Source organism: Nicotiana attenuata, unplaced genomic scaffold, assembly GCF_001879085.1.
Source record: "Nicotiana attenuata strain UT unplaced genomic scaffold, NIATTr2, whole genome shotgun sequence".
Classification (NCBI taxonomy): Eukaryota; Viridiplantae; Streptophyta; class Magnoliopsida; order Solanales; family Solanaceae; genus Nicotiana; species Nicotiana attenuata.
In genome coordinates this window covers 11,347-29,733 of record NW_017675296.1, presented here as the reverse complement: position 1 = coordinate 29,733, position 18,387 = coordinate 11,347, and positions in this window count along the sequence as shown.

Genomic DNA, 18,387 nt, shown 5'->3' with positions numbered 1-18,387 from the left:
TTAGCAGCATACTTCTTGAACGTAGGATGATATGCATCTCCTTGATGTATTTGATGATCAAGAAGCATGTAACAGTACTCCATTTGGGTATTGAAAGTTGCTAGAGTTTTGAGTAAGACATATTTGACATGTCTATGATCTCTTAATGAATAATCCATGAGTTTTAAGGAGTTTCGGAGATCGTATATTTGATCTTTTTGTGCATATTCCGAAAGTATATTGGAATTGCTGAGATAGTTTTTGAAGGACATATGTAGCCTTATTTATAAGCATGAATTAAGATTTGGGTGAAGTAGCCATCAAGTAACATCCTTAATGTGCTCATCTTGTAGAGGCCCTAATCCAAATTTTATTTATATGGTAATTTGACAAATTTTGAATATTTACAAATATTTCTAATTTCAAGATTTATCGGAGCGTAGGCTTTCCGAAACCTAAAAACGAGACTTATAGCCCGTTTGACCAAGCTGCAAAAATCAGCTTATTTTGAGAAGTGCTTTTTTTCAAAAGTGCTTTTCTCAAAAGTACTTTTGGTGAGAAGCAGTTTGTGTTTGGCTAATTAGTTTGAAAAGCACTTCTGAGCAGCAATTAGTGTTTGGCCAAGCTTTAAAAAACTGCTTCTAAGTGTATTTTTCTCAAAAGTGCTTCTCAAAATAGTGCTTTTGGAGAGAAGCTACTTTTTTCTGCTTCTCCAAAACTGCTTCTGATTCTCCTCAAAAGCACTTTTTTTCCTTCCAAAAGCTTGCCAAATACCTCAATTTTTGGCCAAAAGTGCTTTTGGCCAAAAAAATTACTTTTGATCAAAAAGAAGCTTGGCCAAACAGGCTATTAAGTACGCCTTCGACATTGTATTGAGAAGGCCATGTGGTATTTTGTTAGAAACATGACAATCAGAGTATGTGAGTGGGTCCCACCATGATAATGACATTTCAAAAGTGATGCGGAACAATTTACGAGAGGGTTCAAAGTACAAAGGATTTACAGAAAACTAAGTAGAAAATGTTAGTAATAAGAAGATAAAAGTAAGGCCAAAACAAATTTGTGTAAAAGCTAATTCTACAAAGTAGGCGGAACCTGACATTTTTGTCCATTAACACGGACTGCGCTACAATATACGAGTCCAGAACCTTTTTATTGTTTTTTCGGACTACTGTGATGTTAATAAGTGTAAAAAAAAGTTTTTTTTTTATATATAACGCCAAAATTCCAGGCGCTATACCTTAACGGTAACTTTTGCCGTTAAGGTATAGCGTAAAAAATAATTGCGATATACCCTTGACGATTTGACTGTCAGGTTTAGCGTATAGAATTCATACGCTATACCTATAGCTCCAAGAATCAGCACGCTATACCCCTGATTAAATAATCCCCTTCGTCTTCCCCGACTAGAACTCCTCCTCCCCCATTTTTTTACTCCTTTCAATTTGTCTGGTCCCCCACCCCTTCGTTCTTAAAAAAAAATTGTGGGCTCCTCCCGTCACACAAAATGCTAAGAACGTAGGTCCCACATCGTACTAGAGCATCGTATTATTGTGGTTTGAGCGGGAGTTAGAATTTTTTGTGAATGGATTTTCCTAAAATCCTAACCCCTTTATATAGGAAATGGCTAGCCCGAGGGGCTGAAATTTTTGATGTATAGCGCTCTTTGAATGTGCGCTATACACATTTGAATTATTGTTATGTCAGTTAACTTATTGGTGGGCCCATAAACATGTATATCGTTTTAATTTCAGGCGCTATATATGTATAACATTTTAATTCCAAACGCTATACCTGGCAGTCAAGTCGTCAGAGTATATCACACAAATTTCCGGCGCCAAAAGGTATATCGTAATTATTCAGGCTCCGCGGCCGCGCTACTCTTTTACGCGGTCCACGGAGCAGAGATTCAGAGAGCCAAAATTTGACCACTTCCAAGCAAAGCGGGCCGTGTTCATTTCTGCGCGGCCGCGCCAACTTCCACCGCGGCCGCGCTACATTTCCACGCGGTCCGCGGTCCTCAACTTCAGAGAAGCAGAAACCAAGAGTTCAAGAGCCAGTGCGGCCGCGGTCATGTTTGCGCGGTCCGCGCTGACCCCGCAGGGGTATTTTTGTCCAGTTTTTTCAGCTCAGTATAAATAGGACCTTTTTCCATTTTAGGTCAAGTTTTATTTTCTGAAGCAGCTGAGCTCGTGAGACCGAATAGTTTAGCCATTTTTGGCACTTTTGCTCTTCAATATTGTATTTTCTTCCTAGCAATTAATTAATATGTTTACTTCTTCATCTATTTCTTTAATTTTTGCATCTAGCATGAGTATCTAAACTCACTAGCTAGGGTTGTGGCTCAACCCTAGTGTGGGTAATTGATGGGTGTTGCCATCTAAGGTTAGATTGATATTGGATGTTTGTTATTTGGGTTAATTTTAGGTTATAATTAAGGATTAGTGGTTGCAAACACTGATTCTAGCTTGGTGGGTTTAACTCTTCTTGAGAAAGAGAGTCTATGACCCCAAAATTGACCCAACAAGGAATTGGGATGGACCCATAAGAAATGGTAGTCCCAATTAACGGGTTAAATCTCGAGAGGGTAATCACCCTACTTGAACCCTAGTTGCTTGGTCTAATTGGCCTACCCAATTGGTCTCGAGAGAGTCAATTGGGCAAAATCACTCTCTCTACCGAGAGGTGTGAGAGTGGGTACAATTGTGCAACGGTTATAGTATAAGCCCCAAATATGTCAATCTATCCTTAGTAGCATCTACCCGTTAATTAGCCACCTAGGCAATGCCACGACCCTAGTGCCTCTCTCTATATTAAATACAACTTAGAATTATTTCCGTAGCATAATTTAGTTCTAAACATTAGTCTTATAATAGTAGATATAAAAATCAAAACCAAAGATGTTTGAAGTGATATTAGAAGCACAACCGCATCTCTAGACTAGACAGATAATACAACTCCACTACTAGCTCCCTGTGGAAATTCGATCCCGAACCACTATTCGGGTAAAAGCTATTGCGAACCGCTCTTCCTACCTTAGTGTAGTGTCGAGTCGGCAGCGATCACTTTTTGGCGCCGTTGCCGGGGAGCTTACGGTGTTGACTATCTGTTTGGTTAGTTTTGTGTTTTGCTTCTTTTTCCTTCTTGTTTACTAATTTTGTTTGTGTCGATCATTCGGGTACTATGGCTTTAATTGGAAACGACCCTCTTGGAAACGTGCTCGCGGGGGAGGAGGTAGAGGATATTGGAGATGAGGAGGTGCCTCTTGTGCCTCCCGGACCAAGAAGAGACCGCCAGGCCAATATAAATGGCAACGTTCCAGACCCTCCTCCACCACCTCCAAGAGCAGTTCCTCGGGTGCTGCCAAATCAAGGATATGCAAGTGCCATTGTTCCTCCCCGAATCCGAGCGGAGAACTTTCAAATCACAAATGTTATGTTGACCTTGCTCGAGCAAAGAGGGTATTTTATGGGCGCCTCCGACCAAAATGCCTACAAGCACTTGAAGGGGTTCGTAGATACTTGCTGGGGGAGCAAGCAAACAAACGTGTCCGAGGATGCGTTGAGATTGAGGCTTTTCCCGTTCTCTCTTCGGGGTAAAGCGTTGGATTGGTTAGAAAGGCTCCCTAATCATTCTATAACCACATGGGATGAATTGGAGGACAAATTTATTGCCAAGTTCTTTTCTCCAAGTCATATGGCAGCTCTTCGGGATGAAATTCTAGCTTTCAAGCAAATGCCAACGGAACCTTTGCACGAGATATGGGAACGATATAGAACAATGGTGAAGGAGTGCCCTAATAACGACATGACCGAGGCAATGATCCAGCAGACTTTTTATAGGGGCATCAACACCACGAATCAGTGCATTGTGAACCAATTAGCCGGTGGGAACTTTATGAAACTCTCTTACCAAGAAGCTTGCGATGTACTTGATGAAATGGCCGACACTTCTTCGGCATGGCAAAGCCGAGCAAATGTACCCCAAGGTGTCCCCACGGTCATCCATTTGCACAAGGAATTGAATTATCATGGCCAAGCTATTGCCGAGCTTACAACAACTATGAATCAGTTGGTGAAGGCGCAATTGCAACAAGTTCAAAACCCGCGTTAAGTCAATGCAATGGAAAGTGTTTCTATGCTAAAAAGGAGGCAAAGAGGTCAACAACAACCTCAAGGTAATGGTGAGCAATTTGACAACAATGATGGTGGTGGTTATTCGAATGAGTGCTATGATGATCAAAGTGAGGAATGTCAATATGTCAATAACTACCAAGGGAATAGAGGAAATCAAGGGAATCAACAATGGCGTCCACAAGGCATTTGGGGCAATGAACAAGGCGGCGGTAATTGGAATAACAATAACCAATAACAAGGTGGAAACAATTGGAACAACAACAATTGGGGTAACCAAGGTAACAATCAAGGCAATTGGAACGGGAACAATAATAATTGGAGCAACAACAATAACAATCAAGGAGGGTAGAATAATGGTGTTAGGGGGCAAGGCTTTCAAAGGCCCCCCATGTTCCAACAACCGAACAATCCACCCTCCTTTCAGTCGCAAGGGTTTAGTTCTTCCAGAAGTGATATGGGGCGGATAGAGATGATGTTCGAGCAGATGATGAAAAAGAACCAAGACTCTGATGCACAATTGGCTTCGCATAACACATCTATCCGGAACCTAGAAGTACAAATAGGCCAAATTTCTCAAGCTTTGAATACCCGACCTAAGGGTGCGCTACCAAGTGACACGGTAGTGAACCCGAAGGGGGGTAACAATCATGTAATGGCAGTCACAACTAGAAGTGGAAGAGGTGGTGAAATGCCGGCCTCAAATGAAAATCGAGTTGTGAATGATGATGTTGAGCTCCAAGAAGATGTGGATCCTTTGATTGCTGAAGATGTGGTTGAGACAAATGTGAACAAGGAAGTGAGAATAGATATTGATGAGGCCGAGGTGGAAACTCAAGAGGCCGCGAACCCATCTAGGGAGCACATAATTGATATGCCGGAGCCGGTGGTGCCAAAAACCAAGGCACCTTTGCCTAGACCACCTCCACCTTATCCTCAGCGGTTAGCAAAGCAAAAGAGTGACAATCAGTTCAAGAAGTTCATAGATATGATGAAAAGCCTTACAATCAATGTGCCTTTGGTGGAGGCACTTGAACAAATGCTGGGCTATGCAAAGTTCATGAAGGATTTGGTCACAAAGAAGCGTTCCATGGATTGTGAAACAATAAAGATGACGCACCAAGTTAGTGCGATAGTGCATTCTATGGCCCCAAAACTTGAAGACCCTGGAGCTTTTATTATTCCTTGCACTATCGACAGTGCGGAGTTTGCTAAGGCCCTTTGTGACTTGGGGGCTAGCATTAATTTGATGCCGTATTCAGTCTTCAAGACTTTGGGAATTGGGTAACCTAGGCCAACCTCGATGAGACTTCAATGGCGGACCGGTCGATGAAGCGGTCTTTGGGTATAATTGATGACGTTCTTGTCCGGGTGGACAAATTCATATTGCCAGCCGACTTTGTCATATTGGATTGTGAAGTGGATTTAAAGTGCCGATTATTCTTGGGAGACCTTTCCTAGCTACGGGGAAGGCTTTGGTTGATGTTGAAGCAGGTGAGTTGACATTCCGAGTGGGAGATGGGAAGGTGGTATTCCATGTTTGCAAATCAATGAGACAACCCAATAGCACGGAAGTGTGTTCACTTGTGGACATTGTCACATCTGTGATAGTGGATGACACAAGTTCCATGATAAATGTTGAAGATCCTCTTGAGGCCGTACTTCTTGGCATGGATGTCGATGATGATGCTAGCAGAGTGGAGTGCGTGAATGCATTGCATGGTATGGGTTCATATTCATATGAGCCTAGGAAGTTATCTTTGGATCTTGAAAACCGCAAAACTCCACCAACTAAGCCATCCATTGAGGAGCCACCGGTGTTGGAGTTGAAGCCACTTCCTCCACACCTCAGGTATGAATTTTTGGGCTCTAATTCAACTCTTCCAGTTATTCTTTCTTCTTGCCTTACTAACTTGCAGGTTGAGGCCACTTTGGAGGTGCTTCAAAGGCGAAAAAGGGCAATAGGATGGACTCTGGCGGACATTAGGGGAATAAGCCCCGCATTTTGCATGCATAAGATCATCTTGGAGGAGGATGCAAGGCCGTCCCTTGAACATCAAAGAAGACTCAATGAGGCGATGCAAGAAGTGGTAAAGAAAGAGGTTATCAAGTGGCTTGACGCCGGTGTGGTTTATCCAATCTCTGATAGCTCGTGGACTTCTCCGGTCCAATGTGTTCCAAAGAAAGGAGGGATGACGGTGGTGACCAATGACAACAATGAGCTTATTCCCACTCGAACCATTACCGGGTGGAAAGTTTGTATGGACTACCGGAAACTCAACAAGGTGACACGCAAGGTTTTCCCTTGCCATTCCTCGATCAAATGCTTGATCGTCTTGCGGGGAGAGCATTCTATTGTTTCTTGGATGGGTACTCGGGCTACAATCAAATTTTAGTTGCCCCGGAGGACCAAGAGAAGACTACTTTTACATGCCCTTATGGTACATTTGCTTTCTCCCGGATGCCATTCGGGTTGTGCAATGCTCCGGCGACCTTCCAATGTTGCATGATGGATATTTTCACCGACATGGTGGAGGACATATTGGAGGTCTTTATGGATGACTTTAGTGTGGTTGGTGACTCTTTTGAAGAATGCTTGGTAAATTTGGATAGAGTCTTAGCTCGTTGTGAAGAAACTAACCTAGTTCTCAATTGGGAAAAATGCCATTTTATGGTTGAAGAAGGTATAGTGTTGGGCCACAAGATTTCAAAACATGGGATTGAGGTAGATAAGGCAAAAATTGAGGTGATTTCAAGGCTTCCTCCCCCTACTTCTGTCAAAGGGGTGAGGAGTTTTCTTGGGCATGCCGGGTTCTTCCTGGCGGTTTATCAAAGATTTCTCGAAGGTTGTAATCCACTTTGCAAATTGCTAGAGAAGGATGCCAAGTTTGTTTTTGATGAAAAATGCATGGAGGCCTTTGAACTCTTAAAGCACAAGTTGACCACTACCCCTATCATAACCGCACCTCATTGGAGCTTGCCCTTTGAACTAATGTGTGATGCTAGTAATGTTGCAGTGGGGGCGGTGTTGGGTCAACGGGTTAACAAAATGTTCCATCCCATGTATTATGCAAGTAAGACTATGAATGAAGCTCAATAGAATTACACGGTGACGGAGAAGGAGTTATTGGCCATTGTATTTGCCATGGAGAAATTTCGGCCCTATCTTATGGGGGCCAAGGTGATTGTGCACACGGACCATGCCGCCCTTAGGTATTTGATGACCAAGAAGGATTCCAAAGCAAGGTTGATGAGATGGGTGTTACTTCTTCAAGAATTTAACTTAGAAATAGTGGACCGGAAGGGAAGTGAGAACCAAGTTGCGGACCATTTGTCCCGGTTAGAGGAAGAAGGGAGGCCATGTGACGGTCTTGAGATAAATTATGCATTCCCCGACGAGCAACTTCTTTCTGTGTCAATGTGTGACATGCCATGGTTCGCGGACATCGCCAACTTCATTGTGACCGGAATTGTCCCGTGTGAGCTCTCTTCCAACCAAAAGAAGAAACTCAAATGGGATAGTTTGGATTTTTATTGGGATGATCCGTACTTGTTTAAAATTTGCACGGATGGTGTGATTAGAAGGTGTGTCCCGGAAGGTGAACAATTGAGCATATTGGAGGCTTGTCACTCCTCCCCCTATGGTGGCCATAATGGAGGGGTGAGGACGGCTTCAAAGGTCTTGAGTTGTGGTTTCTATTGGCCAACCTTGTTTAAAGATGCTAGTGACTTGGTAAAGAGATGTGATGTATGCCAAAGCGCCGGCGGAATTTCAAAAAGGGATGAGATGCCTCTCAATACGATTCTCGAGGTGGATATTTTTTATGCTTGGGGCATCGATTTCATGGGTCCTTTCGTGAGCTCTTGTGGGAACACTTATATTCTCGTGGCAGTGGACTATGTCTCAAAGTGGGTGGAAGCCGTGGCTTTATCCAACAATGAAGCCCGAAGTGTTGTGGCATTCTTGAAAAAGAGTATCTTCACAAGGTTTGGTACCCCTCTTGCTATCATTAGTGATGGGGGGTCTCACTTTTGCAACAAGGCTTTCGACTCATTGCTTGCTAAGTATGGAGTAAATCACAAAGTGACCACCCCCTATCATCCTCAAGCTAGTGGTCAAGTGGAAGTGTCCAATCGAGAAATAAAGAGTATCTTGTCCAAGACGGTAAATGCTAATAGAACCGATTGGTCGAAAAATTGGATGACGCTTTATGGGCTTACCGGACGGCTTACAAGACCCCAATTGGTATGTCCCCGTACTGGTTGGTGTTTGGGAAAGCTTGCCATCTTCCGGTGGAATTGGAGCACAAAGCTATGTGGGCCTTGAGAAAGTTGAACTTGGAATGGGATGTTGCGGCGAATCTCCGTGTTGAGCAACTTAATGAGCTTGATGAGTTTAGATTTCATGCCTAATCCAGCTCATCCTTGTATAAGGACAAGATGAAGTATATTCATGACAAATATGCTCGGGGAAAGGAATTCAAGTTTGGTGATATGGTTCTTCTTTTCAACTCGGCTGAGGTTATTTCCGGGAAAGCTCAAGTCAAAGTGGAGTGGGCCATTTGAAGTTGTATGTGTGACTCCGTTTGGTGCTCTTGATCTAAAGAACAAGAATGGTGAAGTTTTCCGGGTTAATGGATATCGTGTCAAGCATTATTTGGGGAAGTTTGATGACAGCCATGTGGTGGCACTCATTCATTTGAAGTGATGTGATGGTAACATGCATCGTGCCGCGACGTTAAATCAGGCGCTTCTTGGGAGGCAACCCATGTCTTTTTCTTTATCTTTGATTTTCTTTGTAGCTTAGGATTTTTGAGCTAATTGTTTGTGAAATGTTGCAGGGATTGTGTTGAAGCAGTGCAAAACAAAGGAATAACACTGGTAGTCTCTGAAGTTGCCAGTGCGGACCGCGGTGCACTTTTGTGCGGTCCGCGCTGGCATGTTAAAAATGCATGCTCTCTGAAGTTTTCCATCGCGGCCGCGGTCAAATTTGTGCGGTTCGCGGTACAGTTTAACGGGGTCGCGCAAGGTTGCCTTTTGAAACTTCGGATATTAAAACCCAGCGTGATCCGCAGTCGCTTTTGTGCGGCCGCGCTGGTAGGTGAGTGTGGGGCCCCCAGTTCTTCTATAAATAGGACCCAAGGGTTTCATTTTACCCTTTTCGCACTTTGACCACCCAGAGCTATAGTATACTGTTCATCCTCTTTTGAGACCTTTTTTCTTACTTGCTTGGACTACTTGCACTCATTCTTCACAGACTTGGTAACATTTCATGCATTTGTAATTAATTAATCTTTTATTTTCATATTTTTTATGGCTTGCCCAGTAGTTTAGCTTCTTCATTTTCTTTAACTGTTAGTTTAGGTTAGTTTAAAACCAGGGTAATGCATTGAATAGGCTTAATCAATGAGTGAACTGAGTAGGGACAAAGTAGGTATAAAAACTTCAACAAGAATGGCAATATATGCACCCCTAACTTAGAACCCATAAACCCTAGCTCATCGCGATCCGCGGTCACTTTTGCACGACCGCGCTGCCCTAACGCGGTCCGCGTTACAATTTTGTGTGGACCGCGGTGCTTTTGTGATTGAAAGGTAATAGTCTCCAGCGCGGCCGCATTCATGTTTGTGCGGTCCGCGCTGGCCCACCGCGGCCGCGCTGCATTTTTGTGCGGAGCGCGGTTGGAGATTCAGAGAGTGTTCATTCTGGGCCTTTGCCCAGCGCGGACCGCGGTCAAGTTTGTGCGGTCCGCGGTGCCTCTAACGCGACCGCACTCCATGTTTGTACGGTCCGCGGTGCTAGGTTCTGCAATCTTTTCTGATATTGTCTCTGCAATCTAATTGATACATCTATTTCACTGCATGTGCTTAAACTAACAATGTTAGATGCTTATCTTTGCAGATAATGGTTAAACAACGGGGCGCCAAACAATCACAACAACCCGGGAGAGGTGGTTCCTCCCGAGGGGGTAAAGGAAAGCGAATTGCAAAACTCACTCCCTAGGCTCGGGAGAACATCAAAAAGACCCGAAAATTGATAAGAGCCGCTGACAAGGCTGCTTCACATTCATCGGGGAGTGAGTATGTGCCCTCAAAAGATATCTCCTCCGATTCAGTCCCAACGCATATAACTGACCCCCTCCACCTAGCTGACACCCCTTCACCATCACCCACCTCCAAAAAACCAGTGAATATAGTCTCGGATTCTTCTAACGAGTCCGCAGCCGGTAGTGAGCAATACTCCACCTCCCTCACAGCTTCACTATCTGGGGAGAGTGCAGGCAATGATGAGGGAGGTGAACCTCAGATTGGGGGTATTGAGAGAACTAGGAAACCAGAAGTCTGGGAGGATCGATTTGTCAGTCAAGTGGCATTTCACAAGTTTAGGGAATGGTGGCCGTTGAGGAAGTTGATACCGGAGAGCACTTTTATTGACACTGACCTTTTACCCCACAACCCGAACGTGCAGAGAGAGTTCAGAACAAGATGGGGCTGGGAGTTCTACATGGAGAGGTGCATTGATGCTAACGAGCACATGGTCAGGGAGTTCTACTCCAATATAGCTCACATAGTCAAGGATACCAAGGTGACCAAAGTTAGAAACAAAACAGTGTTGTTTGATGGGAGATCGTTAAATGAGTATTTGGGGTTCCGTGATGAAGATGAGTCCCTTTATTTGGCAAAGTTGGCAATGGGAGAGTAAGTCCCCGTGGTTGGCCCAGTACTTGTCAATCCCAGGTACTATGCCAGAGTGGTTGCAAGCAGGGAAGAAAATATTCAGGAAGACATTCAGCTTTGAGGCTCGACTAGCGCGACCACTAGCGCGATCGCGCTAGTCAAACCCGGGAAAAATGTCTTTTTTCACATTGGAGAAGGTATAATTGTTTAGGCCCAACCCTACTTGGTATATATACATGAAAAAAATGGTATTTTGAGAGAGGAGGACGTTTTTGAGAGGAAAACACAAGCACAGAGCCGCCGTGGAGGCCGGGTTTCATCTTTTCTTCCACCAACTTAGTCTTTTTATGTTTCTTTGTATGATTTGTTGTTTTGCTACCATGTCTATGTGGAGCTAAACTTCAGGTTCTAGGGTTGTGGTTCTTTCATGCCTATTGTTATTTATATTGATTTTGATTTCTTAGTTTATCATATTGGTTTATTTGTTTAATCCTGCACTTAATTATTTGATTGCTTGATCACCAATTGAATACTATCTACGAATCTTGAATTGAACTCGAAAGTGGGAATTCTAGATTGCATATAGGATTGAGTAGAGCAAGTTCTTGAACCTGGGCATCGGGGAACGGATTCGCGGTTAGGATAGATATATACCTAATTGCCTTGCTTGGTTAATTTACAGGAATTATAAATGCGTTCTTGGTTGACGGAAGACTTTTATGGCCCGAATTTCTGGGCTTGTCATGGCCTGACCTCTTGGAAATCTGAATTTGAATATGGGAGTAAGGGTTGGTATTGGGACGTATATTCTCGATTAGGCGAATATGCGGAACGACGTTGTCTTCTAACAACGTTGGTGAATGATTGGTCTAAGGAGAGAGATGATCTTGCACATAAAATTGATAATTTTGGCTAGGTTGTGCATAACTTGGATGCAAATTTGAGTGCAAAGGTTGATGCATGTAATGACCAACAATTTAATGATGAGTTGTGTGAAGCTGAAAAAAATCTTCTAGACCAAATTGAGGAGCTAAAACGAGAATACCAATTACTAGACCATGTTTTTCTTGAGGATGCAAATATTGAGAAGAGTGCTCTAGAGTCATGTGAGGGAGTAGATAATATTACGTTGGGAGACTTGAGTGTGTGTAAATATGGGGATGCAAATAGTAGTAAAATTCATGAGCTAGGACGCATTAGACCTAATTCCAATCATTTTTCCACATTGCGTTTAGATAGTAAGATAGTAATCGAGCCATCTAAGCCAATGAAAGGGTCAAAGAGTGAGGATGAGAGCGCCTATATTCTTGAATTTGTTGTGCCAAAAAGCAAAAATTACATTCCTCATCTAAAGGCCGAGGTGCAGAGTGAAAAATTTATTACTTGGCCTGGTTATCTTTGTTGCCCCACCAAAGGTGCATAGCCACAGACTGGATGCCATGTTAGGGGTACAATTCATAAGTTCAAGGCGGAGACAAAAATTGATTCAAGTCGTGCCGCGACTTTAAATTAGGCGCTTGTTGGGAGGCAACCCAGCTTTACTGCTTTCTTTTATTTTTATTTATTTTTGTGTATTTTATTTTTCTACTTTGTAGCGGTTTTTGTAGGATTATGAGCATAGAAGAAAAGCCACTGAAAGTGTGCAAAAGTGAGCTATGTGGCTGAAATAAGTGTGGGGTGACCGCACAAAGGATCGTACCTGGGAGAAGTCTGAGTATCCCGTGAGCTGCTAATGCTTCGGCCTTTGGCCTACCAGGGAGTCTCTTTTACCCTCTTGTTATTTTTAGTGTGCATTGATGACATTGCACAATTTTAAGTGTGGGGTGAGGAGATTGTCTGGGTGATTTTCTGTGCTATGTTAGCTTAGTTATAGTACTTGTTCTTAGTGTAGTAAATTTTTTTGAAAAAAAAATGAAAAAAAATAAAATCAAAAAAAAATCAAAAAATTTTTACTTTTCCCGACGATGGATTTTGTGGATAGCTTTCTTGAGGGATTAAGGTCCAATAAAAAAATGAAAAAGGGTGAAAAATAGAAAAAATTCAAAAATGTGTCTTTTATTTTTTTTAGGTAGCAATAATCCCCCATGGTTTTTCTTTGTGACTCGGTTCTTTTCCATGGGATGGAGTTTGAACCGGGTAGTTTTTTTTTTTTTTAGAGTAGTTTAGGGAATAAAATGGAGGAAGAAAGATGAGATAAACCTAGGAGCCCTTGACTTGTTTGATAGTAGCATATTTAGGCTTTGGCATGTGTAGTATCTTCCCTATGATTTGAAATTATTGATGATGCCTTGCTTACTTGGATAGCATGTTTTGTGGCGCCTATGTCTCATTTTCTTGACTTATGTTCACTTTGTGCTTAATGCTTAATATCTCGTAGCTCCGTGAATACTTGCATTTGTTTGAGAGTCGGAATAAGACCGCTCTTAGTGAGTCATGTGCCATGTGTGGTGAGCTTTTTGTGTAGTCTATGTATTGTACTTGTGTCTAGAACTTGCCCGGTATGTGAGTTGAAGCGAAATTTAAGGTGATGCTCGGTTTGAAAAATGATTTTAGGCTTTCTTTGATCTTTTGAGCTTATTGTTTATCACAAATAAAATCTATCCCTAGTTAACCCTTTTGAGCCTGTAGACTTTTATTTGGCACCCACATTACAAGCCTATACCCTTTTTATTCTTAATTGACATTGTTTTGATCCCTTTTCCTCTTAAGCACTTTAATTGTGAGATGAGCTCTAAAAGAAGTAAGAAGAAACTAAGTGTGGGGTGGCTTTTGAGTGAAACCAATAAAAGGAAGAAAGATGCACTTGTTTAGTAAAATAATACACCACTAGCAGAAATTGAAAAAAAAAAGAATAATCTGAAGGAAAAAAAATAGAGATGAATACATTGTTGTCTTGTTCCTGCTAGTGGGTATGAATTAATGTAGTGCTTAAAGAAGAAGGGAGCATTTTTGGGATGATATTGTTTGTGAAAGTGAAGTGGATTGAAGAATTTGCGCTTAAAGTTGATTATGTGGTGTGTTAAAGTGCTTAGGAGGGTTAGTCACTATTCCTAAATATATCCTACCCGTCCCTTAGCCCACCTTACAACCATGAAAAAGTCCTAATTGATTTTAGATCGAGCGAGCCTACATTAGTAGAGATTTACATTAAGAGCAAGCCTATGGTATCAATTACATGCATGTGACTTCTTTTGTGAGGGTGAGTGATATTTTCTTTTGATATATATGAGTCCTTAAAATATATTTGATCATGAGATTCGAATGTGTGGATTCAACTTACTCTCTTGCCTTGGTTGTGAGGGCACATGGTTTCACGAAGGATAGGTAACATTATTAGACTTCTCTAGGATGTTGGGTGTTCAAGCCATGAGTGCATTGTGACATTGAGTCGGTTTTTGAGGCTAGGATTATTGTGAGCATATTGTCTTTGTTTGAGTATTTTTGAAGAATCACATAAGTAAAGGGAAGTGTATGATGATTGCATATGCTAGAGTTTAATTGTTGCTATCAACCATAATCATTGGTGTAGTGTGCTTCGAATATGTTAAGTGCTCATAGATAGAGTAAATTTTTGGTTGACTCGAGGACGAGCAACGTTTAAGTGTGGGTGTTGATGATAGGCTATAATTACGTATTTTAGTCGATTATAACACTCTAATTTACAGCACTTTAATTGAGTTTGAGCTTTAATCGCTAGTGTTTTGCACTAATGGTGTGTTTTATGTCTTGTAGGAGTGATTCCGAGCTATGTAGATGTTATGGAATGAATTTGAGTGATTTGGATCTTTAAAGTTTGAGTAAAAGTTCAAGGAATTAAACCGGGATCGTGTTTGGGGGTCAACGGATGATAGTTAGAGCGAACGAAGACTCCAGTAGGTATATTACGCACTGTCTAGTAAAATAGATATAACTTTTTGCTCAGAACTCCATTTGGGCTCCATAATATATGGTTGGCAAGCTAACTCAAAGGTTTACAACTTTTATGTTTTACGTTTTTCCAAATTCGAAACGGAACAGGGTGAAAAATGCGCGTCAATAGCGCGACCTGAGCACAATTGCGCTATTGACGCGCATTTTTCACCCTGTTCCGTTTCGAATTTGGAAAAACGTAAAACATCAAAGTTGTAGCCCTTTGAGTTAGATTTCCAACTATATATTGTGGATCCCAAATGGAGTTCTGAGCAAAAAGTTATATTTATTTTACTAGACAGTGCGCAATATGCCTACTGGAGTCTTCGTTTGCTCTAACTATCATCCGTTGACCCCCAAACACGATCCCGGCTTAATTTCTTGAACTTTTACTCAAACTTTAAAGCTCCAAATCAGTCAAATTCATTCCATAACATCTACATAGCTCGGAATCACTCCTACAAGGCATAAAACACACCATTAGTGCAAAACACTAGCGATTAAAGTTCAAACTCAATTAATGTGCAGTAAATTAGAGTGTAATAATCGACTAAAATACGTAATTATAGCCTATAATCAGTGGTTGACATTTGTATGCAGTCGGCTTGACCCTTCTACTCATGACCAGACAATTCCACTCACCCGAGCAGTTCTGGTTGCATCTATTATGGCTGGGTACCCTATCAATATGGGCAATGTGATGTCCCGTGTGATTTCTGCGGTGGGGCAAGATCATGACAGGAATTATCCTTTTCCCAACACCCTGTCAATGTATTTCCGGGATCTGGAGGTGGAGAAGAGGAGATATGATGTCAAGACTAAGCCTGTGGCTCCTTACTCTTGGTACAGTATGCAGGGTCCGGACAACCCTAAATCCAAGAACTACAAGCCACCTGCCTCTGCCCCAACTGGCCAGTCTGAGGAGCCAGTTGCGGTAGAGCCTTCTACCGAGCCTTCTGCCATACCTGCTGCCACTACAGTTGAGGGCTTGCCTCCAGGACCTTCTTCTTCTGCTGGTCCCAGTACTTCAGCTGGTCCCAGTACTTCAGTTGGCCCGAGAGTGCCATCTTCCAGGACTCATCCATTCACTGCCCATCAGTTGAGTCAGACTTTGGCTAGCCTGAACAACTGGATGTCAGCTGCGACATCCAAGTTGTCCACCTTGTCTTCCACTATTCAGACCCAAGCAGCACCTTAGCCAGCTCAGATTCCTCAGTCCATTGAGGATACTTTGAAGAAGCTCCTGGAGAACCAGGAAAAGATTTTAAAGACTCAGGCTACCCTATCTGCAGTAGTGGAGTCACATGGCAAGGCTCTGAAGGAGCTTGCCAAGGAGCACAGAAAGATGCGGAGGTCACGGGCTTCAAAAGAGTCTGTGAAAGAGCTGCAGAAAGATGTGGACAAGCTATTGGTAGATCAGATGCCTTTAGACTTGTTATTTCGGGATCCAGCCCCTCCAGCAGCAGCAGTGCCACAGCCAGAGCAAGAGCAGGTACCCAGACAGCCTAGGAAGAAAAGGAAGCTCCCCAGCACAGCGGATGCAGTTATTGAGGTGGCAGTCCCACAGGAGGCCTCCTCCACTTTGCCTCAGGATGCAACAATCATACAGCCGGTCCAGGAGCAGGCTCCAGTCCCAGCAGTTGAGCAGCAGGAGGCCGGGAGCCAGTCTGAGGCTCCCGCACATACAGAGGACTTGGGGACCACTAATGACCCCATGCAGACGGACCTGGCTTAGGGAGCCCCTATATCCTTTCTTCTGATTTGTTATTGATGCTTAGTTTGATAGTTGGCATTGGGGACAATGCCAGCTTTTATTCGTGGGGGTGCGCCCTACTTTTTTGTTGACTATCTGGATGACTATACATATTTGACTCAGTTTTTTTAATTCCTTTTGGTTGATTTTCTATTTGGTATGTATATAACTTTACATTCAGTACTTTTTATCTTCTATTTTGGTTTGTATATAAAGTTAAGTTACATTTTGTATATATTCATCCCCGTTTGTATATTCTAATTCCCTATTGCAAATATTCATTCTATTTTCTATTTTGGCAAAAAAATTTCGTTTTTAGCTTCATAGTTAGGCTCGTAGCCTCTTGTTTTATTTTTGACGCTTTCAATAAGCCCTTGGTTTTCTTAAGGTCACGGTTCTTTCCATGGGTGGAGTTTTGTGTGAACCGGGTGGCTCTTCCCGATGATGGATGGAGTGACTACCTTCTTAAGGGTTTGAGTCCGTTTCTTTGATTTTTCTTTTGTTTTTGATAGTTGTAGTTAAGGGTACCTCAAGCAAAGCTTCACTTGGGCCTAACACATTTGCCTTTGATCCCATGGTCAAAGACATAATGTTGTGTATAGGATGGTGAAAGTCGTGGCCTTGAGACTCTTGCGTTGACCAAACAATCATCATGTGGTCTTTTCGGACCATTGTGTGCTTGAATCATAACTAAGGTCGTTGTAGGCCCTCGACTCGATGTCTTTAGCAATCCCCTAGTGTGTGTGTGAGGAATCGAATTGTGAGTCCAAGTCCCGAGCCAATGGTCTAGAACTTGCCCTGAATGTTTGTTGAGGCGAAATCCTAGGTGAAATTTGACTTGAGAAGTGATTAAAGGCTCTCCTTGATCCGAATGTTAAGTTGAACAATTCCATAGCCTACCAAAAAGATGATCCCTAGTTAACCATTTTGAGCCTTAAACCTTTTCTTTCAAGAACCAATGTTACAAGCCTATACCCGTTCTAATTGATTACCCTCTCTTGGCATCCAAATTTCCCTTGAGTAATGGCAAATGTCTAAGTTTGGGAGGAGAGACAAGAAAGGAAACAAAGTGGTAGAAAGGTACAAAAGCAAAAGAAAAAGGAAGGCAATGAAAAAGCAAGAAAAGAAAAAGATAAAAAGAAAGTCCAAAGTGAACAAGAATAAAAAGGGAGTCAAATGAAACAAAAGTGAAAAGAAAAAGGTGTGGAAAAAGTAGAAAAGGGGAAATGTTTTGAATTGCATAAGAAAGAGTGACAATGTATCTCTCTAACCCCTTGTAAAGAAGTGAAATACTCAAAAGAGTCAAGAGAATTGTGCCATAATGAATCAAAAGAAGTGCTTAAGGGAAGATTGAACCCACTTGAATAAAAACATGTCCTACCCTTACCCAAAAGCTTTCATAATGACTCCACAAAAGCCCTATAGGATCTTGAGTTGAAGGAAACCTACATTAGTGGATACTTACATAAGGGGCAAGCATATGGTACCTAGAGCCGGACTTGTGACCTTCTTCTTGAGAGAGATGAGTGAAACTCCATCAACCTCGATTTGTGTGTTAATACTCTAAAAGGTGAGGTTCGCTTAGGGAGAGTTGAGGATGTGTGAGTTTGGGTTCCACAATGACCAAAGTAATTGAGATAAGTTCTTTGATAAAATGTGTCAACTCTTGATGCTCTTGTGTCACACTTGATCCATGGTTTTTCAAAAGCTAAATGTGTTAATGGACCATTCGTATTGAGGGCAATTGTTAGTCCCAATTGATGCTTGTTGAGGTTGCCTTAGGATGGCTGGAATTACGTGGATTTTCCTTTAAGGGGTGGGTCTTATTTTGTTTGCTTGAGGACAAGCAAAGGCTTAAGTTTTGGGGAGTTGATAAGTTAGGATCTTAACGTGTTTTATGCCCCTACTTGCCTATGCTTTGGTTAATAAATTTGCT